General features: G+C 43.6%; 1 long non-coding RNA gene across 1 annotated transcript in view; it reads left to right on the top strand.

The window, feature by feature from the left end:
* Positions 1 to 24,195, top strand: part of LOC120375766 — a 38,351-nt gene extending 14,156 nt beyond the window's left edge. The window contains exons 3-5 of the long non-coding RNA XR_005586764.1: positions 3,021 to 3,156; positions 22,087 to 22,163; positions 24,105 to 24,195. This is a non-coding gene — a long non-coding RNA (uncharacterized LOC120375766). The remainder of the gene's footprint in view (positions 1 to 3,020; positions 3,157 to 22,086; positions 22,164 to 24,104) is intronic.
* The last annotated feature ends 2,970 nt before the right edge of the window (positions 24,196 to 27,165 follow it).

The following is a 27,165-nucleotide window of genomic DNA, read 5'->3' as shown; positions in this document are numbered from 1 at the left end:
GAGGCTATAGAAATACAGAGGGAATAGTGTCTAGGCACTCAGATGCTGCAGAGATGTGTGTGTGTGAGAGAGGTCCTAATTTCTCAATCTGCTTTTTTTTTCTCATCCCCATGGATGGTCACAGACAGGTGTCAGAAGATTGCAATCACCCTGCCCTTCTCATATGGCTAAAGGACTTACCCCTGTAAAATGAGTCTAAATCTACCTCACAGGGTAGACTTGATTCAGTAGCATTTATAAAACCACGTAGAGATTCTCAGATGTAAATCTCATCTGGAATGGCAAATTGCTAATGATAATTAATAGTTATTCATTATAATTTTAAAGATTTTTTCTGAGGGAAAGGAAGGAGGGATAGAAGCTCTTGAGATGAAGAACATAAAAAATCTCACAATACATATTACCCCCCCACACCTCCAGAGTAGCACTGATGGGAAGAGCTGACATCATATGTGAAAGGATATGCTGTAATGCAATAAGCAGTGATAGAGGCTTTGGGTGGACCTGCATTCACAACACATTCCTCCTCTCAAATTCAACATAGTTTAAGGAGGGAGGGGCAGGATTGGGGAGCGAGAGAGCAAAGTGGATGAACAGGGTCCTTACATTGCTCTCTCAAATTGATGCAAAGGAAGCCCTAATTAAACAGATGTTCTTAATAATACTCTGACAACTGTCCCTGCTTTAATTTGCTTTGGAGTAAAGATTAATATAACAATGCAGCAATACTTTTCAAAGGGAGAAAAAGGAGCAGAGCTAATAAAAGCCAGTAGCTTACATGGTATATTATTGCTTTTCTTTCTGCATGTCTGGCAAATATTCATCTCCTCTGGGAGCAGTTTTCATATTTATTTGATCAGTCCTCCAAGCTAAAGCTGATTTTGTGGTACATTTCAAAAGGATTAATACCAGGCCAAGAGGTGTGCTGGGGACACAGACACATCAGGGGTCTCCATGGTGATTCTCAAGCACAGAGGGAAATATCCCAGTAGCAATAAAGTTAGCAAAGCTATTAACCAGGAAGAGTGGCCTGGAGAGGCTGGGAAAGGGAGTGCATTTCAGGCTTGTGAAGCAGAGAACTTGTCAAGCAGTGACAGGTGAACCACGAAAGGTTCTGAGGTCCGATTAGCTCAATATTTAGGACTGAGTCTCAGGTCAATGGGAGAATTTCTCAGGACTCCATAATCTCAGGGCTTGCTGTGGTGACATAGTTGGGGGTGCCGTATGCACCACGGCCATAGATGGCACAACCATGAGCGTGACACTGAATAGAGTAGAGGGAAACAGAAGCCTACGCGGGCCGTGGAGATGACAAAACTTCAGTTCTTGGGCAAGAGCCTCCTCTGCCATAAACCCTACTTACATCTGTGCAAAGTAAGTATCAAATAAAAATGGCAATGCTTTGCCCCCATTTTGGTGTTTCTATGCTGCCATTAGTCATAGAACAGGAACATAAGAAGTGCTAGACTGGATCAGACCCAAGGTCCATCTAGTCAAGTATCCCGTTTGTGACAGTGGCCAGTGCCAGATGCTACAGAGGCAAGAACCCCACAATAGGCTGATGTGGGGTAATCTGCCCCCCACATTATGTCTCGTCCTAGCTTCTAATAGAGATTGGCTTAAATCCTGAAGCATAAGGTTTAATAACTCTTCCAAAACTGCTGTTGTCACTAATTACGATAACACTGAATATTCTTGATATCCCAATAATTATTTGATCCCTTTTTGAATCCTATTAAGTTTTTGGCTTCAGTGGTTTCTTGTGGCAATGAGTTCCATAGTTTAATTGCACATTGTAGGAAAAAGAATTGTCTTTATCAGTTTTGAATTTCCCATAATCTAGTAGCGAGACAGAAACTTATCTGTCTGATGAGTTGTCTTCAAGTTCTGCAGGTGAGGCTGAACCTTCTGTAGGCAAGAGTACACAGAAAAGACCATTCGATAGACAGCATTAAACTGTAAATCCTCACTTTGGAAAATAATTCGTAGCCTGAGTATGAGCGTGCAGCTCTTTTCTCATGTCAAACAGCACAGCACCTGCTAGCACCATGTTGGGCCATTGTAGGGTGACCAGACAGCAAGTATGAAAAATCGGGACAGAGGGTGGGGGGTAATAGGTGCCTATATAAGACAAAGCCCCAAATATTAGGACAGGATCTCGTACCATTACAATGGTCCTGCTCTGAAATACCCTGCAGAAATTCGTTGGCACCTCTGCAAATAATGTCTTTCAGTGCTGTTCATATCCTTCATTGTCAGATGCCTTCATGAGCTGCTTTGCTCTGAGATGAACTCCATCTGAAAGGCACCCTGTTTGTATAACTCTTCCTGCCAGCCCTGCCCTGAGCATGCCCTGGGGAGGGGCTTAGCTTGGGTTGAACTGGGCCGCAGGGCTAAGATTCTTCAGCCCTTTGTTATGCATGGAGGAAGCACGTGAGGGGCCTTGTGTGCACCGAGGGCTCTGCATGGCAATGATATTTTGTCCTTTTAATTCGTCTAGTGGATGCACAGATTATCTCATGCTAGCAGGAAACAGACACAAATGGGAAACAGCTGGTTTATGGTTCACCTCATTTAAATTTTCCACCCCAAATCTCTGACATCCCAACAGCCAGGAAAACAACTGTGCAAAATGCTCTGGGCAGTGGAAGCGATGAGGCATCTGGCGGAGCGAGCAGCTGAGGGAGAACGTGAGGGAGGAAGAGGGGAAGGCAGAAGAAGAGAGCAAGGAAGAAAGCCATGGGAGAGAATACACAGATCAGAGAAAAGGGGGAGCAGGGGACAAGAAAGAAAGAAGGGAAAACTCAGTCCACCCAATGGGAGGGCATTACCAATTACCCATTCTTGAAATATTTCAGAGCTCTGCTTGTGATGCAATTTGTAAAGCCATTAATGATAATGAATCCCTTAGACAATGAGGGGAAAAGCAGCAAGTTAGAGAAAAGAGGAGAAGCTGCCAGCTAAGTGTGTTGCCCTTTGCTGGAGTTAATGAAGCTTGTTTACTTTCTGGCTTTTTACAGTTTTTTGAAATGTCAGATGCCACCCAGACTACCTCCCTCCCATTTCTACACACACACTGGGAGAAGAACCTCTGAATGCAGCTTTGAGCTAAACTTCTTTTCAAACCGGTGAGATCTCCGCACATGAGGAGGAATGGTAAGGACTGTTGCACCAGCAGAGCATGTACACTAAAAGGGGTAATTATCACTAATGTGCTAACAGGACTAGTGCACTAGAAGGACGGGTGCACTCATTGTTCAGTGGCTCACAACCATTCTCTGTGGCCCAAACCACACTGCAAGCTCTTCAGGTCTCAGCAACTAATCAGTCCCTTGGTCCGAACTTCAAGCGTCTATGTCACCGAACAGGAAGGGACACTGCTAAAGCTGTGCATCTGTGGGAATTATTATGGATGAAATGATAGATGCTCTAAGGTTGAACTGACTTAGGCTTATCATCGGCATTTACCTTGCACTGCTCTGGGCTGTTTGTTTATCCATTAATGGTTCCTGGATGATTACCAGTTCCTGCAAGGATTTTCCTGGTTTGCAAATTGACTCATACTGCTGTCTGCTGAGCTAATTTTAGATCCTCCTCACTGATCACCTGAACCTGGAATCCTGGATAGACCAATGGCCTATTGCTCTGCCAGACAGAAGTGATGCAACTGTGAAGTGAGATACTGATAAGTACCCATTCTTTGAGTGGGATGGTGAAAGCCATCCTGAGGTTACAACACCTCTACTGGCTCTGTGTCTAAAAGGTGCTTGGATTTTCTTTTGCCCAAAGAGAAAATAAACTAGTGGTGGGCCGCTGCCAAAAAATAAAAAGAAAGGCAAGGGGCATAGAGTAATGAAATGTGGAATGGTCCCCAATTTTATGGCACACTGAACAGCATCTGGATTTTTTGAAGGCATAGAAAATGCATAGGGGAAAAAAGTCAGAATTGATTTTAAGCCAGCATCAGCTCAAAGAAGAAAGTAAATGAATAATAACACTCTTCTCATTCCATCCCATAAGCCCACAGTACTTTACAAACATGACTTCATTATTTAAACATCCCAACCTGCCTGCAACACGGTAGGTAATGAACATTGCCTCTGCTGTACAGATGGGGAAATCTGAGGGGTGTGTGTGGAGGGGAATTGACTTGGCCAAGGTCACAAGGTAAATCAGAGTCAGGAGTAGAACCTCAGAGACCTGACTCAGTCCTCTGCTCTAACCAACAGGAAACCTGACCTTCACAGAGTGTTTTGGCAGTCAGAGAAATGCCCATGTAATAATGATTCCTTCTTCCCTGATAAAAACAAGCTTTTGCTCTCATTCTCCCCTAGAGGTGACACAGCTGTGGTAGAGTAAGCTGCATTCTGCTCTGCCTCATACACCTTCATCAGCTAAACTGCCGCCTAAGACTTAAATGCAGGATCTCTGGGAGTGGAGAAAATGGGTTTTCTTGTCCCAAGGGCTGAGTTCTCAGGGCAGGAGGATAGAGGGGAAAAAACCAAAACCAACAAACCAAATAATCTTTTGACTTGTAAACAGAGCTCATCCAATCCAGAAAATCCTGGGAGGGGATCAGTACAGATGCCGTGGAACTATTCTTCCAGCTTCTGTTTTTCAACTACAGCTGTGCTTTAAAGGCTCAACTCGTACAGCACCAGTACACGAGCCTGCCAGCCGAGACTGAGCCAAGACTTAAATGCCACTGATCCTAATGCTTCCTCAGATCCACCAGCTCAAGCAAAGCTGAAAGTGCCTGTGAAGACCCTAGTTACAAAGCTCAGGATTCAGGGCCTCTTTCTACATTGCCCAGCACCATGTACAGTCATTTACGTCAGTGCACAGTGAGTGCAAGGTGCTACTAGAGGAGAACAGTGGTGTTTTACACCTGCCTTGCACTGGTGTAAATGACTACACAAGGTGCAGGACAATGAAGAATGAGGCACGGTCAGTGCCAACCCTCTTCCCCCAGCCTGCTCTCCTTTCCTGGCTGCTGACAATGGGGAAGACTCATTTCATAGGGAAAGATGGAAGGGAGGTTTTCCACTTCAATGAGAAGCAGGTGGGGGAGGAAGAAGGGAGATGTTAGTCGTACCCCATAAAATGATTCCTCAGTGGCTCCGGTTATTACTCCCCTGGTGATGGTTTCCCACGCATGGTGGAACTGGAATGTAGGTGGTGAACACTTCCCTAGCACCGAAGGTTGGAATAGGGGCAACCTGGATGGCTGGAGTGGGGACACCATGTGGCTGCATCTCCCAAAATCTCTGTGTCTGAGAATCCTTTCATCAGCACTAGCAACTGCTTTAGCTGCCTATTCCTTCCCTACCCACTTCTCTGGTCTCAGCTCACATCCCCTTGGGGTATGTGAGGGGAAGGAACTTGTCAGGCAGCTGTCCTGAGCCAATCTGCCCTGACACATCTCAGCCCAGTGTCGGAGGCAGAATTAATACAGTGATGTGCGGGCGGGCTGAATTATTTACTCGTCCCATAAATCAGCCAGCTGGAGCTTTCCCTGCCTGGTGACAACACCAGCCATTGCTCACTATTCCTTTCTGAGTACATCTCTCCTTGCTGGTGCTGCCAGGGAAGGTTCCAAAGATTAATGACGTAAAGTATGGGTGCCTTCTCCTCCTTTCCCAGCAACCTTCCACTGACATCCTGGCACTGCAGAGGGCCCTGTTCAATGCTCAAGAAAGCACGGGTCCAGGCACTAGTCTAGCAGCCTCTCAGCACCTCACTTTCCCCACTGAGCCCAGCCTGCCCTCCCACCGCACACACTGCTGGGTGCTGCTCCTCGCACTCACCACTGGGATCCTCTCTCTGTGCTCTCCACTAGGACGTGCCTCCCTTGTATACTCCACTGGGAACAGCTGTCCCCACTCCCCACTAAAACAAGTCCCCTGCACTCACTGCTGGACCCAGCCCTACCCACGCTCCAACATGGCTCAGCCCTCCCCATTCTCTGCACTGTCTGCACTGTCCCCATCCAAGACTCTCTTAGCATCCCCAGTTGTGGGATCGGAATGGGGGATGCAATGTTCACGTGCTGTCTTTAAATAATGCTGAGTTACTGCAGGGTCTAGCAGGGCTCTGCGTAGGGCTGGCTTCTAACCCAACATTATTCAATTAGTTCATTTTGTTGATTACCATCTGGGTCACTGTTGTCAGGGTTACAGCTGGCGCAGCATTCGCCCATAGATCATATTTGAAAATCCACCTGGGGAAATGGGGATATTAAAAAACTAACAGGGTCTGAAAGTAACATGGTTTCTAAGCATCCCTGGGCTGTTTTATTGATCCCAGAGTGAGGTTCACTTAATTAATTTTGTCCAGCTTAAATAAGATAAAAATAAAATAAACCCATTTGTGAGCTCTCCATACTGAGGGAGCACGTGTGGTGAGAGGGGGGTTCTGTGTGTAACTGTGTGTGTCTCATTTGGTATGCATAGAGGATATTGTAAGGGCATGTAAATCCAGATTTCAATGGAGTTGCATCTGATTAGCCCAGGGCTGAATTGGAACCTGTGTGTGTGTGTGTGTGTGTGTGTGTGTGTGTGTGTGTGTGTGTGTGTGTGTGAGCGAGAGAGAGAGCGCATATGTGAGTCTCAGTATGAGGTATTGTGTGAGTGTGGAAATATGAGAGAGAATGTGTGGATGAAGTGCTTGTGACTGTATGTGTGATTGTGTTTGAGTGATTATAAAATTGTGTGTGAGAGAGCGTAGAGACAGTGGAAGTGTGTGTTTGCATATGTGATTAGGACTTTGAGTGCTTGTGATCACATGTGCAAGTGTGTGTGTTTGCAATAGATGCATTTGCTGAGCAACAGCACAATGAGATCAATTTGGGACAAGCCTGTCACAAAAATAACATTTTCAAGAAGTCCAGGTTCCAAATGGGAAGAGCAACTGAAACTCTACAGTTCAAACACAAATGAGCTTGTGTCATGCAGTCACAAAGGGTTTGCAGCTGAGCCCTGGCTTGAATTATTCCTGTGGTCACAGGGAGTAAGAGTAGCGGTTGTGTGAGCCCTGATTGCATTATATTCCAGAAAGGCAAAGAACTTCCAGACTAGTCATTTGTTTTCCAAAAAACCAGCTAGATCCTTATTTCCTCTGAGATGTGCCATTGGCCTGCAGTTCTCAAGGTCTAGGCAAAGCCATCAGTCACAGTCAACTGGGCCGGACTCTGGGAAAGCAGCAATCCATACCTTTTAGAGACAGGTAGGTATGTGGGGAGGGACTGCTGACTTGGCAGAAAAGCAACCACTCTAAACAAATACATAATGGAGAGATCTAAGCAGGCCTCGAGTTTGTTTTCAGGAGGAGGACAAGCCAGCTCCTTGTCACTTTATGGGAGAGCCTTGTTCTCTGCTATCTAAAGGTGCAAGAGCCAGGGCATTCATGGGGAGACATAATGAGAAGAATAAATGCATACAAATATAAGGTAGGATTTTCACAAGTGCTCAGCGCACACCTGACTGCTCCAGCCAATGGGAGTTTTATTGCTGACTTCAATGGGAGAAGAGGTAGGCCAACAATGAGAACCTGTGAAAATCCCACTCACCTAAGGTTGAATTACTCTTGCCGGTTACTTCATTGACTTCAGTGTAGTTTATATCAGAGATGAATTTGGCCCCATGTCAAGATAAAAATCAGATCATTTCACAAAACGCAATGCCATAATTAGCACTAAGGGGCACCAGTTCTGGGCATCAATTAGAGCAGCCTAAAGGCCATTCTGGCAGCCAGGGATGAACAGATGCAGGACCATCCCAGGCATAGCTCCTTTCACCCTAGGAACAATTTTTGTCCCGGGGGCCATGAATATGATGGCTGGCTCTCCAAACTAGTTAATCTAGCTTTCCAGCTTCTGTGTCTCTCTGGAGTAGTATGAAGCTGCTGGAGCAGGGCCCAGAATCTGACTCAGCTATATACAATGTTCTTTATATATCAAAATGGGAATCACTTCGCCCACCGCTGGGATGGAATGTGACAGTGCTTTAACAGCAAGACTACCCACAGTTCGGGATAGGACGTGAAGAAGGATGTTGTAACTGGTTCAAATGCCAGGGGACAATCGGTAGGCAAAATGTAAGTAACCAAACTGGAACTTAGCAACCCCTGCACTTTGGGGACCCCTAATGACCACAGTCAGGTATTCAATCTGATAGCTAATCCAAAAGACAGCACCTTTTACCACCCCGCCGAAGTATTGTTTCAGTACAGCCCCATAACAGGTGTACTCCCTTACTGAGTGCCTGATTACAAGAGGTGCTAAGCACACTCCACTCCCATTCAGGTGCTGGCTCACCAATACCATTTCCTGTAACACAATGGGTTTTCCTCCAAGGTACCCAATCTAAACACTGACCGAGTCCAACTCGGTTTAGCTATAGTAAGAAATCTGGTTTGAGTTCCCATTCCGCCTTTTCCTACTCCCAGTTATGAGCTAATCAGTCAATAGCAGCATTGTGGTTATAAATAAGAAAAAGTTGATTTTTTCCACTAGAGTAAGACTTTAGTGTGGAATTGTTTAAAGCTCTCTCACACAGCAGATTTGCATAACTTGTTGCATGAAGTCACTCACTCAGTCCAAGCAGCTGTGCTGTTCAATCCAAACGCTGCCCTTCCTCCCCTCCCCACCTGCCCTTCCCACAATACAGCTTCATCAATTTATCTTCTTATCCCGGGATCATTGCAATAGGTTTTATCACCTGGCAAGATTTTATTAAGACAAAAGAGCCAAAGGAGACCTGCATTCCAATGACCATCAAGTATTTAATAGACCCTGTTTCAAAGAGGGTCCCTGGGAGGACCGGAGATTCATGCTTATGACAGGAGGGTTTGACTGCTGGCCACTCAGTACAGTCCATCCAAGCCAAGTCGCAGTTGGTGTATATGGGACTGACAGTGACAGAGACTGAGTACAAAGCAGAGTGGCTGGGACTCCAAAAGTGATAACAGTCACTCAATGGAGAATCTGCTGTAACATGAGGCCAGGGAACCAACCCTCTCTTGCGCTGTCCATGAACATCTCTCTGTCTCTCGTGAGTCTGTTTGCACACCTATCTCCTACTTCTTTCTATCGCTGCTGCCAAAGCCACCTTGCTCCCCTGCTGCTTTGACCATGCTTTTGCTGCTTGGATCCCTTCACTGACTTCCTGTCCCAAAATATACCCCTTTCAGACTCCGTGATCACATCCCTTCTCCAGATCTTGCTCCCTGTGTTTTCCCTGTCCCCTTCCTTGTCCCAGCTTCTGCCTGTGCTTGGACTCTCTCTTTAAAGCCCTCTCCTCTTTTAAATCTCTCTTTAAAGCCCACATCTTCCAGGAAATCTTCTATTGCAGATTTCCTCTTCACCACTCATCAATCCTCATATTTTTGATCTTCCAAACTGTTGGGCTGGTTTTCATCTGGTTCATACTGGTCTGTAAGCTTACTGTGGGAGACACCACGGGTGAAATCCTGGCCCCACTGAAGTTAATGGCAAAACTTCCAGGCCCAAGTTTTCACCCAGGTCGTGTTCGTGTGTGTGTGTGTGTGTGTGTGTGTGTGTGTGTGAAGAGTAGCAGGTGCATTTATGCTGCTACATAAATAATAACAAAATAAAAATGTTAATGGCTAACATGCCCACTACATACTATGTGATAGATGTGAGTCCTGGGAAAGATTTCAAATGACTATATAAAAATGTGCTTGACAAGCATGGATTTTTGAGACAATACTTGTTAAATAGATTTCCTGGGAAATCTCTGAGGAGTGGGTAATGCCACAATTCTGGGTTTGCAAAAAAAAAACCACCCCAGCCTTTTGAAGCTACACCCTGAGAAGAAGGCCATTGACTGGTGACTACCTGTTCCCAGAGACAGGAGATCAAAGGCCCAAGCTGTATAAAGAAACAACTAATCTGCCCAGCCTTGATTCTGGTTCCCAATTTTAAGACTGATATGAACCTGTAACCACAGGAAATCTCCCATTGTGGGCTTTGCAGGACTGACCCCTACCAGAGCCCTGGGCTGGAGCTGGGGGTGACCCCTGGAAAGCTTTTTAGCATGTGTGTGGGTTATTTTATTGTTATTAGATGCTTTCTCTGTAATGGTTTTACCTTAAGAATAAATGTGCTTGCTTAGAAGGAGCTTTGTGGTAACTAGTACTGCTGGTACTACACTGGTCAGAGCCCTTGGAGAAAAAAAAACAGAGCACAGGGGCTGCCCTAACTGGCAGACTGGCTTGCTGGGGATATTACAGTGTAAGACAGGGAGCTATGCAGGCTTAAACCCCCCAGCCAGAAGGGAGTGAGAGGTGGATCTCTGCCCAAGAACAGTGACATCTGGGAGTCAGAAACCTTGAAGTGGGTGTCCTCAGTGGACCATTGAGTGGGCAATACAGGTGCAGTTTCCCTGACACTGTAACACAGCACACACTGCAAATACACAAGCATGCACGCACACACTCGCACACACAGTTCACCCTAAAAATGTCAACATTTCCCAACATTTGCCAACTCACTCTATGGGTGCGCATGTATATGTGTGTATCTAAGTATGTGTATATTTGTGTAATGTGTATGTGAGTGTATGTAAGACTGTGTATGTGTGTACAGTTATGTATGTATGTGTTTTTGTCATATTGCACCTATGTCATTTATTTGTTAAATGCTGATGCTGATCAAACAAATCATGTACATTGTTTTTCCCTTTGAAATGAATAATCCTAAGGTTGTATGAAAAGAAATAATTGTTTGTGAAGCAGAGAACTGGGATTTTGTAGGATCACAGCTTGAGAAGCTCTCAACAGGGAGAGAAGAAGACTTAAGTAGCACATTGAAATACAGAGAAGGACGGAGAGAGAGAAACAGGAGACAATGAGAGATATTTTAGGGAAGCAATTGCATAGGGCACTGGGATACAGAAAAAATGTAGGACTAAAAATAGGACAGATGAGATTAAAAGATGGATATGGTTAGATAGATTAGATACAGGTGTATCTATATATCTCTATATATACACACACACACACATCTAGCTAGCCATCTCTCATTTATTTCTCTTTATATCCTGTTTTTATCTGCCTCTGTCTAAATTTCTCCCCTACTCTCATCTCTCTTTGCCTCCTGTATTTATCTCTCCCTCTTTCTCTGTGTCTAAACATTCTATTCCACTGGTTCTCTGTCTGCTCCCACTGAAAGATCATCTTCTTCAACCCCTTTCAGCGCATCATGGATCCATGTTGATAGCTCTTTGGATTCTATGCAATCCCTGTTCTCAGTTTCACAAACAATTATTTCTTTTCACGTAACCTCAGAATTATTAATTTCAAAGGGAGGGAAAGAAAATTTAATGAATTTTTATAAATGCCAAGATTTGAAAAACAAATTACTGGGGTGCAGCAGGACCTTATTAAAATACAAAGGGATTAGCAAGGTCTTATTCCCTTCAATTATTAACAATGTACTTGTTCTCCAGAAAAGTACCCATGAAAATTTAAAACAGATGAAAATGGTTGTTCACTTAAAACTGCTCAGTTAATCTGTGAGTAATGTTTTATTCAGAGGCATTAAATGAATACTGCAAGATCTGATATGTGATAATCCATCATTCATGTGACACAAACACGGGGATCAATATTATGCAGTGCCCAGAGGAGAGATGAACATGGCAGCTTTTGGGGACCTGAGTGCAGAATGCTCGTCTTAGTTCACTGGACGTCCAAAATCAATATCAAGCCATAGATTTTATAAGCTGTTTTTAAAATAACTCTACAGTCTCAGATTGGATTCAGAGGAGGCTGCAATGGCATGAGGTGAAGGAGCGGGAGGAAGGGGGTTGTGTGTAGAAAGGCATTGATATAAACCTCAGCCAAAGGCAGAGGAGGAGGAAGACTACTAAGAGAGTCAGATCTGGATTTTGTTCACTCTAGAATTTGGGGGTGGTCAGGATGCTGGGGGTTTGGGTTACCCTGTTTCAAAGTTGGAGCCATTGGCAAAATGTGAATCTTGAGCAGGGTTGATTCCTCAGCTAGACAAAGATCAAGGCCGGTGGCTGGATCACTAGATTTTGGTCACCCCACTCTAAGAATAGGGAGACGTTTGTGAAATTCAAATCTGGATCAGGATTTGGACTTCAGCCTCCTCTCTACACAGCCAAGTTTAGGGGTATTTGAGTTTGGGGGTTTGGTATGAGCCTATCTCTAGCTGAAATTAGGGGATGCACAAATTCTTTTTGAATGTGTCCCAACCCATTCCAACAGGGTGGGTTTAGAAGCTTGACTCCAACTCGAACACCGTTGTCCTTAGTGTATTTATTATCTGTGCTTAGGTAGTGCCAAACAGCTGCAGATGAGACTGAGGCTCTGTTGCGCCAGGTGCTGTACACATAGGTTTGCATCTTATTGGGAGGAGAAACTGAAAGATGGAGCAGACAGGGGAAAAGAGAAGAAACCAAGTGTAAAAGAAATACACTTTACACAGAATGCCCCCTTGTCCCAGCCAAGATTTGGGCATGAGGGGCTCTTCTATCCTGAATCCAGGATCTTGATTATCGCTTAGTTATAAAATATGCATTATCTATTTATTTTAATTGAATCAACCTTGTAAAAAGACCACTTTCTTTTGAAGCAAGGTATAGAATGAACAGTGTTCTGAAAATCTCTTGCTGGGAACCAGGTGTACTAGCTTGGGAGTAGGGAGCCTTGCTCAGTGTGGGTTTCCCCCTCCTCCTCTGCTTCATTTTTTTGTTTCTGCAATCGCTGTGTCTTCTGAAGTCTGATTAGGCAAAAACAGTGCTGCTGATCTAAGCACACAGATTAGTTTTATCTCCTAAGGATAAAGCTACTAGGCCTGAGATAGCCTGTTATCTGTATCCATAATGAAGAGGGACGTAATGGAGAATGGCCAGACTTCAATAAGCAGCCAAAGTGAATTGTAAGCAGTGCCTGTGTCTCTTTGTTTGTTTGCTCTATGATAATACCAGACTGGGCAAAGAGATGCCAAGTAACTCTCTTAAGGACAAGGACACAAAGCTACAGCTTTGAACCATTACAGCCAGGGACAAGTCCAGCCAGCCTCAACTATGCATAACCCAGATAAAGAAAATCGGATGGTGACAAAATAGTGATTCTGTATTTTAGTGACGGGACTGGCAATGAGAACTTCTGGGTTCTGTTTTTAGATCTGTGACACTGGTCCGCTGGGTGATCTTGGGCAAGTCACTTCATCTTTCCATGCCTCAGTTTCCCCATTAGTAAACCAGGGATACTGAAAGCGACTTCCTTTGTAAAGTGCTTTGAGCTCTACTGATGAAAAACACTGTATAAGAGCTAGGTATTATTATTATCTGGGTATGAAATGGCAGGAGTGTAGATCACTTACTTTCTCATTTTGATAGAGTTTTGTCAGTTCCAAACAGTGTTCTCTCTGCAAGAAGAAGCAAGTTCCTGTTAGATTTCTATTTTTTCAGGCTAGGAAGGATCATTATGACCGTCCAGTTTGATCACCTGGATAACACAGGCCAGAGGATTTGACTAGGTGATTCCTGTGTCTAATGGCTGTTGGAGGTACAGCATCTTCTTAGCAGCACATGTTCAGTACAGTTGGGATCAGCAAGCTGTACCAGTATCTAAGGTTGTTCTGACAACCTAAGTCAGGGTGGTCTTGAATTCACATGGTTTGCGATTAATTAGAAGGCAGAGGAGACCGAAGACTACTTTATTAAGTCCCAATGTCAACTGATATGAAACGCATTTGCAGAAATCCTACCCAGTCATCAGTCTAACCAGAACCCCAGAGCCAAACATCCCCAAAGCTTCAGGCCTGAATTTTGAAGCCTAGGCTCATTCCTGTTTCTGAGCCCTCTCCTTGGGTCAAGCTTGGGTAGAGCTTCCATCACCATCCACCTCATCCCATGTATGTCAGTGGGGCACCTTCAAGGACAAATAATAAAGAGGGGCCAATGCTGCCAAATTCGGAGCTGAGTCCAGATTCTGAATATCCCAGAGTTCAGGGGTGTTCAGAAGCACAGTCTTGGGGCTATTTGGATTCTGAATCCTCTGTCAAAGATCAGATCTGGGCCTCTGGTACAGACTCATCCCTAGCCATTATAACTGTCCAATGTGCTTCTTTACAACTGGCTAGCACCATAACTCTCTTTGAAGTCACTGTACAAGATGACCCTCCCACCCTTTGCAGATCCTAAGAAGATGAGGGAGGTTCCCAGAGCCACTTTACACATCCTCTGTGATGCTCCCAGTGTTCTCAGAACCAATACATCTATTTCCCTGATAGCTTCCTCCTTGTATCCCAGATTAACTAGATACATATTTACATTAATTCATCATCTGCTTGCTTACTTAGTAATTCATTTTCTAAGGGGTCTTCAAGATAAGCATGGTGATGAAGACAAACTACAGACAATATTTCTCAATATGCAAGGAGAGGACAAGTCTGTTCCTATCTTTACAGGAATAATGACTGAAAAAAACAGTTGCTTTGTCAAGCTGTCTTTGGGCAATGGTGCAGACAGTATATAACTGTCTTGTTTCTTCTTGGATTAGCCTAGACAGACCTACTCTGCTCCAGGTGACCCCATTCTGCTGTCATGCCCTGCTGGGTAGAATAGGGGTGACTGGTAAAATGACCTTCCACTCTCAGCTTGGTTGCCTGAAAGATCTAGGACTACCAAAGAGGAAATGTGACATTGATGGATGATTTCTTGGCCAGTGAGGGAATCATGGGGGCATGAGTGGGGTTACAGGAGGCATCAGGGTGATTCTTATTCCCATGAGCCAGGGCTGCATGGACCATCAAACCTGGGCTTAGGGAATGATTATTTCCCACTGGATGCTGGGCCAGATGCATAGCTTGAGTGAATGGGCTGTGAGGCAGGTTGGCAGTACAGATTCCTCCCCAGCCCCTCAGGTCCATTTCTGAAGCTGTTACGGCAGCCTCAGAGCTTCATTCGCTTTGGCAGATTCTACATCCCCCGTGACAGGAGGAGGTAGGAAGGGTGGTCAGCCAGGGAATCCACTGCCCAGGCTCAGCCCCAAGTCCATCTCCACAGTTGCACAGAAGGACCTTTCAAGGTGTACAGCTGTTTGGCATGTGAGGGTGCAGATACGCCGGGCAGCAGGACTACACCACTTTCATTGCCAGTCTGATGACATGGACCCATAGGTTCAGGTGGCATGACTTACTCCTTAATCACTATCTCAGCATTAATATCCAATGGTCAAGCAATGTGAGAAAACAAAAGAAGAACTTGACCCGAAGGGACGTTCACTGCAATAGAATTAGAATGATTGACACCATTTGATGATCTGACCCTAAAACTAATTCCCATCTCACTCTGAAGGAGGGCAGTTCCTCCAGGATCAGGGTTGAGGATTGTCTTGGGAACCGTAGGAGCATAGTAATATAGGGAGAGAGGCTGAGATTTGCAAAGCTGCCTTGGGCATCCACATTGCTTAGGCAGCTTTGAAACTCTCCATCTGAATTCCCAATCTCACCATGGGCGAGTCCCTGCAGAAGGTTGGCCCAGGTGTATCTATGGAGGAGCATGAGGAGTCAGTATTCCCGTGCAAATCAGGACTGAGGAGCAGAGTGGAGGACATACACCTCTACCTCGATATAACGCTGTCCACGTGAGCCCAAAAATCTTACCGTGTTATAGGTGAAACTGTGTTATATTGAACTTGCTTTGATCCGCTGGAGTATGCAGCCCCTCCCCCCCCAGGAGCACTGCTTTACTGCGTTATATCCAAATTCATGTTATATCGGGTCACGTTATATCGGGGTAGAGGTGTAGCAGCTAAATAAGCAAGGAGCTCCTAAGTGTCGGATCTCTGGTTGCCTAGGAAGGGTTGATGTTAATCCTATCATGTGCCTAATGAACTGATACAAATCTCATCATGCAGAGGCTCCTGCTAAATAAACCTTTAGCCAGCATGCTTTTCAAGGATATAGATCTTTACATGAACAACAAAGCCAAACAATCATCTGAAACATCCTCCCTCCGACTGCCACCATTTGAATCCTGGGAGGTTGGGAAAGTCTTAGAACTTTGGTACTGCCAGGGAAGAAGCTTCTTAGAGGGCACCCCCTCTCCTGTTGAGAAGATAGATTCACAACATGGGCCAGGAAGAGAGAGGAGTCAAAGTAGGGGAAGAATTTAGGAAGGAACCCTATAAATCATGTAGGAAGTGCAGCCATATGGTCACAGTGCAGCTTTGCTGTTTGCATATGCCTGATCCCTGTTCTGATGTGTGTCACAGCTTCATCAAGAGAAACTTCATCCAGTGGCTTAAACCAGGAGAACACCTGGGTTCTATTCTGTCCATTCATCAAATTTCTAATGCGCCCATCACCAGTATATTTCTGGTTCTGCCGCTGAGTCACTGTGTAACTTTGGACACAGTTATTTCATTTCTCTGTGCTTTAGTTTACATATCTATCAAAGCTCAGGGATGTGTTGTAAGGCTGAACGAAGCCCTTTGAGAGCCTTGGATGGATGGTGATATAGAAGGGTTGTTATTGTATAAGGTCATCAAAACTATAAATAAACAAACAAAGGATCAAATGAATTTTTAAAAAGTATTTGTAAGAGCTCATGGGCAAAATAAGTGGGCACTATTCCTATTGCTGCTTTGATGGGAGTTCTGTCATTTTTCCCAAGGATGAAATCTTATTTGCAATAGAAAAATCTGTTAGGTCACCTCTTGTCCCTCTCGCAATGCACAGTTTTTCACTTCCATACACTGTCCACTTCTTTGTCCAGTTTAGTTTTAAATGACTCAAGAGAGAGGGCTTCAATCACATCCTTCAGGTAGACAATTTCATAGTCTAACACTATGCTCTCCTTTTATAGGGTCTCATTCTCAGAGCACATACAGGTCCCATTGACTTTAGTGGCAATGTGCTCAGGAACAGACCCAAACTGCCCCTTCTCTTGTCCTCGGGGGGCCAGGATGGCCCATCATTGCAGAGAGACACTCTCATCTCCCAAAGAAAGCTTTTCTTGTTTGGGCCTGATCCCAAGTCTGCTGAAATCAATGGGAGTCTTCATTAATTTCAATATGGCTCAGGCTCTTAATGCCTATGAACAATGATGAAAGAACACTTCGCCCAAAATAGCTGAGTCTGCGCTTCCTCACCCAGGGCTGCAGACCTATCCAAAAGCAGTGTTCCAGGCACATTTCAGTTCCCAACTTTGCCTGGAGATAAAAAACATGAAGACTATCAATAAATGTCGAGTTGTGCTGCTCACTTAGCTGTCTCTTCATTGATTTTCCCCTGCTTTTGTTGATGAAGCTGCATTGGTAAGTAGTGATAAATCCATTAGACAAACATGACACTCCATTATTTACCACATCTCTTTGGCCTGGGGACATGAACTGCGGCAGGACAAGGGTGGGATGGCGGAAACCGACAGCACAATGTTCTTTTAGGGGCTAATGTACAGACTTTTAAGGGAGGTGATAGGATGGATCAGGGGATTGCTGTCAGGACATAAAACCTTTTTCATGTAAAACTTGTCTACACTAGAAAGGATTTGCTGGTATAGTTATACCAGTTTAACTGTACCAGCAAATCCTCATAGTGTAGACGCAGATTATACTGGCAAAAGAGTATAGTTCATAGCAGTTCCCTGAGGGCTTGTCTACACCATGCAGCTTTTAATGACAAGGCTGTGTTGACACAGCCCTGTCCCTAAAAGTCAGCTTGTGTAAACGCTCTTTTTCGGTACTTTGTTGGCACTTTTGCCAACAAAATACTTCTAGTCCTGCGAGCGGCGTTAGCTTTGTCGGCAGAAGAGCGCTCCTGCTGACAAAGCTGCGTTCACACTGCCACTTGCGTTGACAAAACTTTTGTCTTTCATGGGGGGGGGGCTTTTTAAAGTACCCGTGAAAGACAAAAGTTTTGTTGACAACGTCACAGTGTAGACAAGCCCTGGATGAAATAAACTCTACTGGCAAAAGCACTTTTACAATGGTATAACTGTGCCTATACTAGGGCTTGTATTGGAATAAAAATGTAAAAAAAAAAAAAAGAAAAAAAATCCCTAACCAATATTACTATACTTGCAAAGGCTCCTAGTATAGACCAGACCTAGGTCACTGAGTTGAATTCAGAAAGGTTGGAGTATTGACTGAAAGTCACTCCCATCTCATCGCCTAATACTGGCCTATAGGAACTGAGCTGGTGGTCTCAATGGCTTGAACCCACAAAGTGTTCCTGAGTGGTATCTATGGGCCAAAACCTCCCACTGAGGAGCTTTGCCTGAATGAGAACCTCAGTATACTGCTTTACATGCATAGGGCCAGACTGGCCCTGTATGAGTGCACAGTGAGGAGAGGCGGTGAATACTCACTCACTTGTTTTCCCCTGTGCATGGTGGCAGCGGGGTGGGATGGGGCGGTTAGACAGTGCACCACACTAGTGCTAGTGGCAGAGCGGAGTAGGGTTGGGGACGGAGGAGCTGGCAGGACCCTTTCATAAGGGAATGGAGTTCCCACTCCAGAGTGCACCATGCCTACAACCCCTGTCCTGCAGTGTTCTGCCCGAGCCACTCTGAATTTTCCCAGGCACTCCTACCTTCAATATGGCTTCTACAGCATGACCAATGGCTTAAAACTACAACCTGGCCCATAGCATTTTAGCAGACTGAGATCTTTCTGCTTATTTCTGTGGGCTTTTTCACCATGGGTGAGAAAGAGTGATATTGTATTGTACACATAAAACTCAGGGATCTCTTTGCCAATTAATCTAATCTAATCAAATCAAATCAGATATATGAAGTTATACAGGAACCCACTTGAGAGTCAAAAAAAAAAAGAAAAGAAAAGAAAGGACAGTAATTTTCTGACCTGGAAAGATATTGATGTGAACAAGTTTAGCTAATAGCTTTCATCCTTGCCAAGTAATGTTCTACTTACAGGTTTCTCAAGGTTGGGGACAGTGCTGCCTGGAGAATGTATCATTTTTATCATGGCAGTTTTTCATTTCACACTTGCCACTTTCCTTACTCTCTTTCCCTCTCTCTTTCAATTTTCACCCACTTTTGTCAAATGAATCTGATTTATTTAGCCTGACCCAGTAGAGGAGGCCCTGGCATGGTATTCAGGAGAGTTGGGTTTGATTTCAAATGATTTTGTCAAACGAGTCTGATTTATTTTGCCTGACCCAGTGGAGGGGGCCATGGCGTGGTACTCAGGAGAGTTGGGTTTGATTTCTAGATAAACCATAGACTTCCCGTGTGACCTTGGACAAGTCACATAGGGCAACACCTTCAAAAGCACCTAGGAGATTTAGGAGTCAATGTCCCACTTTCAAAAGTGACTTAGGCACTTTTTAAAAAATGGATTTAGGCTCTTAAGTCAATAGGTGCTTTTGAAAATTTTACCCTTAATATCTCTGTGCCTCAGATACTTTTCTGTAAAATGGGGATTATGTTTCTTTACTTCACAGGAGGGCTGTGAAGATAAAATCAGTTAGAGATGCAAGAGAGGGGACTCAGATGCTACAGTCATGGGAGCCTTAAAACATGCTACAGTTTGTTGTCACTCTCCTATTTCTTCTTGTCTTAGGCAACCCTCCTATCAAACTCCATCTTTGAATTTTGATTTCAGACAAACCCTGACACAAGTGCAAATGACTCTAAACTGCTGCTTTTTGTGCGTTCCCATGACCAAGCTACGAGAAACTGAAAATTTCATGTGATTTAAAAAATAAATAAAACAGCCACAGGTTCAACTGAAAAATTTATGAACTTCAGTGATTCAAACACGGACCAATTTTATTTGGAATGAAATCCAAATAAGGTAAATTTCATGCTATTTGGGGTTTCATTAGGAACTCTTTTCAGAGCCCCAATGTGGATGAAGGGATATACTTCTCCATACACAAACACACACACTGCACACGCACGTGTGAGCACACACACAGATCAAGTGCTTTCCCTGCCTTTTATATGTACATAAGACTTTTATGAAAAAAACAGAATGCAAATAATATGAGGAAAACAAGCACAAATCTGAAGAAGTTAGGACATGCCTCAAAAAGAGAGATGATTCCAGACCAAACCCTTGGTTTTAAACTTCTCTGACCTGTCAGAAAATTTGGATACTTACCCCCCTCTATTTCTGTTATCTTTTTTTTTTACCAGAACGCAACAGCGCGTTCCATGTGAGGGCACCCAATTGACGCATATAATGTCATTACATTTTTGTCAGTATTATTTTCTATCCCATTCCTTATGCATCTTAACATTGTTTGTTCCTTGACTGCCCCTGCAGTGTGCACAGAGGCTTTTGCTGAGCTATCCATTGACATGTCCTGTCCCTGAGTTGTTACAGTTCATTTAGAACCCACAAAGGTTTATATGTAGTCCCAAGTGATTCCTTCTAGTGTGCGTTACCTTGAATTTGTCAACAATGAAGTTAATCTGCCATAGTGCTGTCCATTCATCTAGTTTTGTTAGGTTCCTCTGAAGGTCCTCAGTCGTCTCTAGTCTTGACTCACCTAAATAATTTTTTGTTGGTTTTGAGCACTCCTTCCAGCAGATCATTGATAAAGAAACTCAGGCTCCAGTACTAAACCTGGCTGCATGTTACTGTTAACCTTTCACCAGGTTGAAAATTGACCTCTGATTCCTACTCTTTGTTTTCTGTCTCTTAGTTTCTTATCCATCACTTCATGATTTTCACATGTCCTTAACTGCCTCTTGGGAGGGAATTTGCCAAAGCCTTTTTTGAAAGTGCAAATAATTGATCTCAATGAGTTCTCCTTTACACACTATTTTGCTGACAGGGCCAGCTCTAGGTTTTTTGCTGCCCCAAGCTCCAAGAGTGCAACTGCCCAAGCAAAAAAAAAAAAAAAAGATTGTGCCGCCCCAAGCACGTGCTTGCTTTGCTGGTGCCTAGAGCCAGTCCTGTTTGCTGATATGATCAAGGAATGCGAATAGATTAGAGAGGCATGGTTTATCTTTCCTGAAGCTGTTCTGGTTTGTCCCAATCATATCATGGTTATCTGGATATATTTTCACTCTATTATTATTACTTCAATCCATTTTCTTGATACTAAAGTAAGGGCTCAATGGCCCTGAGTTATAAACCCAGTTCTGAATCCCTCTGAATTTTAGGTGAGTTCACAATCAGAACACTGGGTGAATCTAAATGCAAACCCCAAATTCACAGTTCCCTCCCTATTTTAACATTGGATTAACATCCATCCCACAATCTAAAATATCCCCAGCACTGGATGGAGATGAGTTAAAAATCTAGAACTGAATTTCCAGTTTGGTCTGTCTCCAAGATCTATACACTGGGCCAGATCCTTTCCTTGGGATAACTCCAATGATGTGAATGGTGTTAACCCTAGGATGCTGCACGCTGTAGGGAATTATAGACTGTACCCCCTACCCCCTTCTCATTTCTTGCTTGAATCAGGTAGCAGAAATACATGATCAGGGCACAGGCAAATTGTCAGGGAGCTTTATGGCCACAGGCCTGGTTGACTGAAATTCAGATTTGAATATTATTGGCTTTTATCTAAAGGAGGAAGGAGGGCCCCATTTCTGAGGCAAAAGAGATCATATAAAATGATATACTATGGCTGATCTATACAGCTACCTTTATGAATGAGATGAACAGAAAATGAATTACTCTATTCAATGGATCTGGAGAGCAAAATCTCCCATGCAACTGGATCCTTTTTCCTGGACATGAGATACACTACACTCCAGTTGCTGGGAAACAAAGAGTTATTTGCAAGAAGAGTCAAAAAGTGAGGGTTGTAAATAAGGCTTTCCCTAATATCACTGGCACATCACTATAACCAAGGCGTGCTAATCAGATGTCATGGTGATGAGTGTGTTACAGACAGACCAGATAAATCAACAGACACAGACAGATTATATCTTGGATTTCTGGACCAGAATAATATAGTTTCCACTAACTTAATTCTGGACCTTGTATTTGCAAAATAAAAATTGTACACATGAAATGTCAATAGTTTTTCTTGATAGCCACAATTGCTCCCATAATCTTGCCTCTTTGATTTCCATTGGAGTTTTTAATTTTATCTGTCTGCAGTGTGTGTCCATCTCTCCAGCTGTCAGGGGTATGTCTAAGATGCCCATCACCTTGGTATCTCAAATGCCACTTAACAAGTAAGTCTGAGTCAATTACTACATCAGCCAATCCCATGCACTGAATCCACTGGACCAGTGAACAAGCATGGATCAAATGAGCTGACATCCAGAGTGAGTTACATTTCAATTGTGGGTAAGTAACTCCTGTCTGCATATTTGATTAAATACTTTGAGATTCTATGGGATGAAAGTTACAGTGTAACAGTAATATTATTCTAAGTATTGCTTCCTGAAGCTTTGCATTCTTCATAAGGTCATTTAGACTCTGGTATTAAACCCAATTAAAGCATTTTCAAAGGCTAAAAGTTTAATTTGTCATCTAACATGTCTTCTTAGTTATATTGCCTATATATGGCGATGACTCTACAGTCTATGAGAAATGATCACACCTGTGATGCAAATTATATTTTCTCACCTTTTGGAACAGGATGGCTGACTCCAGGCATGGTAAAATAGCTAGTGGTAGAATGCAGGATTGCAGGATAGTTGCTATCTAATCATATCTACCTCTGGTTTGTTACTCTGTATCTTTCTGTCCTAATCCAAATCAAAGCCATGTCTATAAATTGATTTCTGATCTATTCTGACTGATACAATTGTTAAGATATTTACTAGATCGGATTTGAAACTTTATCTACCAGGCTTCATTAAAGTCTAGCACAGCTGAGCCAGCAGAAACCCTTTACCCAGAACACAGGGATTGCCATACAGGATCAGATCATGTCTCATTTAGCTGAGTATCTTGCTGCTGACAGTGGCCAGTATCAGATTATTCAAAGGAAGCTACAAGAAAACCCATAATGGAGAATTATGTAATAACTTGTCCACAAAATAAGTAATTTCTTGACTCTTGTCAATTAGATAATGGCTGATGCCATGAAACATGATGATGATATGGTGGCATTAGTCTCCTAAGGGGATTCTATTCAATCCACAGGTAGCAACAACCTCTTTCCTAAGATTATGGTATGATATGGCTAGAATATAGCTCCAGGTACTCAGTACGAAGTCTGTAGATGGAATATGGTTGTCTTTCTAAAAGATATGTTCTCTCATTTAACCAGAAGTTATTAGGCTCAATAATGTGTATTTATGTAGTGAGAAAAAATAATTGCCTCCAATGTTGGAATTACTGTATGAACTTCTATGGCCTGTGATATGCAGGATGTCAGACTGGATGATAGTGGCCCCTTCTGGCCCTTAATTATATTAATTTAATAACAAGAATACCTTTTTTTTTTTTGCCTGGTGGTTAGAGTCTGAGACTTTGAATTAGGAACTTTAGGTTCTATTTTAACCGTGTTTTAATCTGTGCGTCCCTCAGTTTCTCTCTGTCTCAAATGAGGATAGCACCTCAATAACAGGAGACTTGATGAGGCTCATTAATGTAATGAGCCTCATCAATTATTGTAATCAGTTAATTTGGAGTAGATCATTGGCCCATGTGCCAGACAGAGAGACACACAGATAGCAAGGACGGTAGCTTGGGTTGGCACTAGCTTGTGCTGGCCTTGATTTTAGACATTCTGGGCCAAATCTCTGCTGGTTTAACTCCAGTTAAGTCCATGGAGTTATGTTAGCAGGGAATTTAGCCTCTGTCTCAGTAGCAGGCCGTGGGTATGGTGCATCACTCCAGATCTTAGAGTTCACTTGCTGCTCCATGTGTGGTGAGGTTCTGTAAGGAAAATGTGTCCCTCTGAATGTCGCCTCTGTGCCCCATTGTTGCTCCTTACGAGGCATGCCGCAAGTGCTGGTTACTCCCAGCCTTTCTGTGTATTTTCAGCAGGGCTCGTGTGCATACTTAAGAAAAGAAAAGAAAAGAAAAGGAGAGTTGCAAATCTTTTGTGTTTTCCAGCTTGTCTGAGCTCGCCCATCACAGGAGTGTGTGTGTGTGTGTGGATGCGTAAGCTTCACCACTGTTCCCCCCCAGTGACTACACTCAGCACTTTTCTCACGCAGCGCCAAGGATTATTCTAGTGGAATTACCAGAGACGGGAAAATTCTGCCTTTGCAGAGAAAACAATTTCACAGAAGACTAAACCAAGTTAGGACAGGAAGCAGGGACACAAAGGCAGCGAGAATGGAGTCCAATCTCTCCTTGGTTCACTAGAATGAAGAGCCAATTAGACTGAGGTATAGTGCAGATTGGCACCCAGAGCAATCATTTTCATTAAAAGGTTGGGAGGCACAGAGGCTTAAGGTGATCTGATTTCACATAACTTTCTTTGTCAACTTAATTACTGTTGCATCTCCATCCATCCCCTCCAGGCTGCTTTCTTCTTGCTGCTCTCCATTGGCTACAGAGAAAACTTTTTCTGCTTTGATGACAGGGCAGAAATCCTAAGAGCTAACGAGTCAGGAGGAATGCCGGGTTTGATTATCAGCTAAGCAGCTGACTCTGGATAAATCATATAACCTCTCTGTGCCTCAGTTTACCCACAAGGTATAGCAAAACTACACATGGGCGGTGTCAGGGTTTTACAAAACTAAAACCCAGAAGTGGATTAGATCTTGCTTCTGTTTTATTTGAACCACCAAAGAAAGTGAAGTAGTTAAATTGGTACACCTTTCTCATGTACAGAGAAAGCTTAAAATATAAGTCCCCTAGATGGAAATAGATATGATAGTTGATACAAGCACAGCCTACAGATGGACAATATAATCCAGGAGATGAGTGCTGGACTGGGGCTCAGGAGACCTGGATTCTACTCCTGGCTGTTGACCTGCTTTGGGACTTTGGGAAAATCACTTCCCTACTCTGTGTCTTAGTTTCCCCTTTTCTGTTTTGTCTCTCTTGACTAATTAGATTGTAAGCTTTTGGGGGCAGGGACTGCCTCTGACTATGTGCTTGTACAATGGCCTGCACAATGAAGCCCTGATCTCAGACACAGCTTCTAGCTATTACTGTAATATAAACAATAATAACGAAAATGTGACATTTTGGATTTCCCCCTATTCAAGTTACTCCCATCACTGCTCATGACATTCCTTCTTCCAGCTCTCAGCACCAGCAACTTATTTCCAGCTTGAGACATCGGTAAGAAAAATAACATATTTAAACGCAGTCCCTCTCCCTCTCTCTTCTCTGCAGGAGAGAATGATCGATATTCAGAATATGAACCCCCTTCCTTCTCTCTCCCGCGGCTGTGATGCTCACTAGCAAGGAAAAGGTTACGACGAGGTTCCAGTGCCATTGCTCACAGATGTGATTGATGATGACTGCACTAGAGGCTGGGAGAAGATTGGTTTCTGGGGCTGATTGATAAAGTCTATCATGCAGCGTGAAACAGTTGGAAAGAAAAATAATGGACCGTATGATTCCTCCTAGCAGTGAATCTGTGGTGGGAACGAGTTTACTGTTTATTTTTTCCCCTTTAATTTGTAATTAAAGAAACCTACCTCTGTGTGTTCATTTCTCCAGTGTGTGGATTTGCCTCTTTGCTTAATAGGATTCCAGAACTGGTTCTTTGAGGCGAAGGTAAGTTGTTGGAATCCCCTAGGGCTGGCATGGACTTTCTGAATGTTCATTTCAGGATGAGTGATGAGCTGGGTTCAGAGCTGATGATTATAACAAGAGAGACACTTCTTTCCCCTCTTCTGACCCTGCAGATTGCTTTGCTGCACCCAGCATTACTTTCAATGGAGCTCAGAATAAGGTATGTTCCCATCTGATTCTGCCTTGAGAAAGAAAGATTCCAGTCTCCAGCTCTGATCTACTGTAGTTTTCTTTTAGAGATGAAACTGAACCAAAATCCAGGATCTAAAACTTTGAAGACTTTGGAACTGTATTCAGAGCTGCTTCCATGCTTTGCAGCTGGCTCCTATAGCTAAAATAATGGGGCAAACTAAAACCCCATTTCCAAACACTCAATCCTTGGGGAGTTTGGATTTGGATTCAGGAATGACTTTTGCAACTCCTACCCTGGATAATTTCTTTCCATCTCTTACATGGCCTAAATCCAAATATCATAACAAAGACACATACATTTGACAGGTAAAGTAGAACAAATAACAAATGCCAGAGTGGATTGCTCAGGGGATTGATAATGAGCTATGGAGTATTTCACCTTCATGTTACCAGTCTGAGGCCAGTGCAGTTTCGTAGTGGCTTAAAGTTCTTCATATCTGATAGCTACTCAGTGGATACTGTATGGAATTGATCAGTTTAGTGGTCCTGGTGGGTCAAATGTCCACATCACAAAAGCTTCCACCAGGATTATCACTTGAAAAATCCTCTTAACATTCTCAAGAGGGAGGCCAAGGAGTGAATGGGCCACAGAGAGTAAGCGACCCAGTTGTGACTTGACACAGTTTCTCCAGGTCAGGGCAGATGTGTATACTGGTGGAAAAGTTTGCACTTTAGCACCCCATAGGTCTTTCAAGGATTTCATTTTCCTGGGCTATTATCTTGGCAACTTTTGTTTTTAAAGCAAGTCCTGCAAAGTCTATTTTGTTACTGCTTAGAGAGGATGGATGGACATTCTTTAGTAGTGACCAAATCTCTTGTTTGGAGGTTCAGTTCAGATAAGCATCCTAAAGTTCAGATGCTCATCCAAACTTCTTGGGTCTGCAAAGCAAGGCTAGAAAGCCTGTTTCCATGAGATTTACAGACTCTCCCAAAAATCCAGAGGCTGATTAGGTTTCTGACCTTGTGGGTGTTTAGCCAGTGAACCTTTGAATCATCCAAAATTCTCCTACCACTAAGACAAGATCTGTTCATCCCCTACCCTAAGGGATCAAACTGGGCTTGGTATGGTGAAGATTGAACATCATGACCTCCCACTCTGTGACCTTGTTCACTGACAGCAGGCACATGGGAATCCCACAGCTCACATGCTGAGTTCGCTCAATGCCACCAGATCTGCCAAAAGCAGGACCGTACACCAGCAGTAGCAATGAAGCCAGAAGCAGTTGGAGGCATCACAAGACAGATGAAGGGACTTGTTTACAGGGATTTACTTTCCATGGCAGAGACAGAACATGAATTAATGATTGCACAGGAGAGAGATAATGCTGGGGC

The sequence above is a fragment of the Mauremys reevesii genome, linkage group 12 (genome assembly GCF_016161935.1).
Source record: "Mauremys reevesii isolate NIE-2019 linkage group 12, ASM1616193v1, whole genome shotgun sequence".
In the NCBI taxonomy this organism is placed as follows: Eukaryota; Metazoa; Chordata; order Testudines; family Geoemydidae; genus Mauremys; species Mauremys reevesii.
This window is presented reverse-complemented; position numbering and strand designations above follow the sequence as displayed.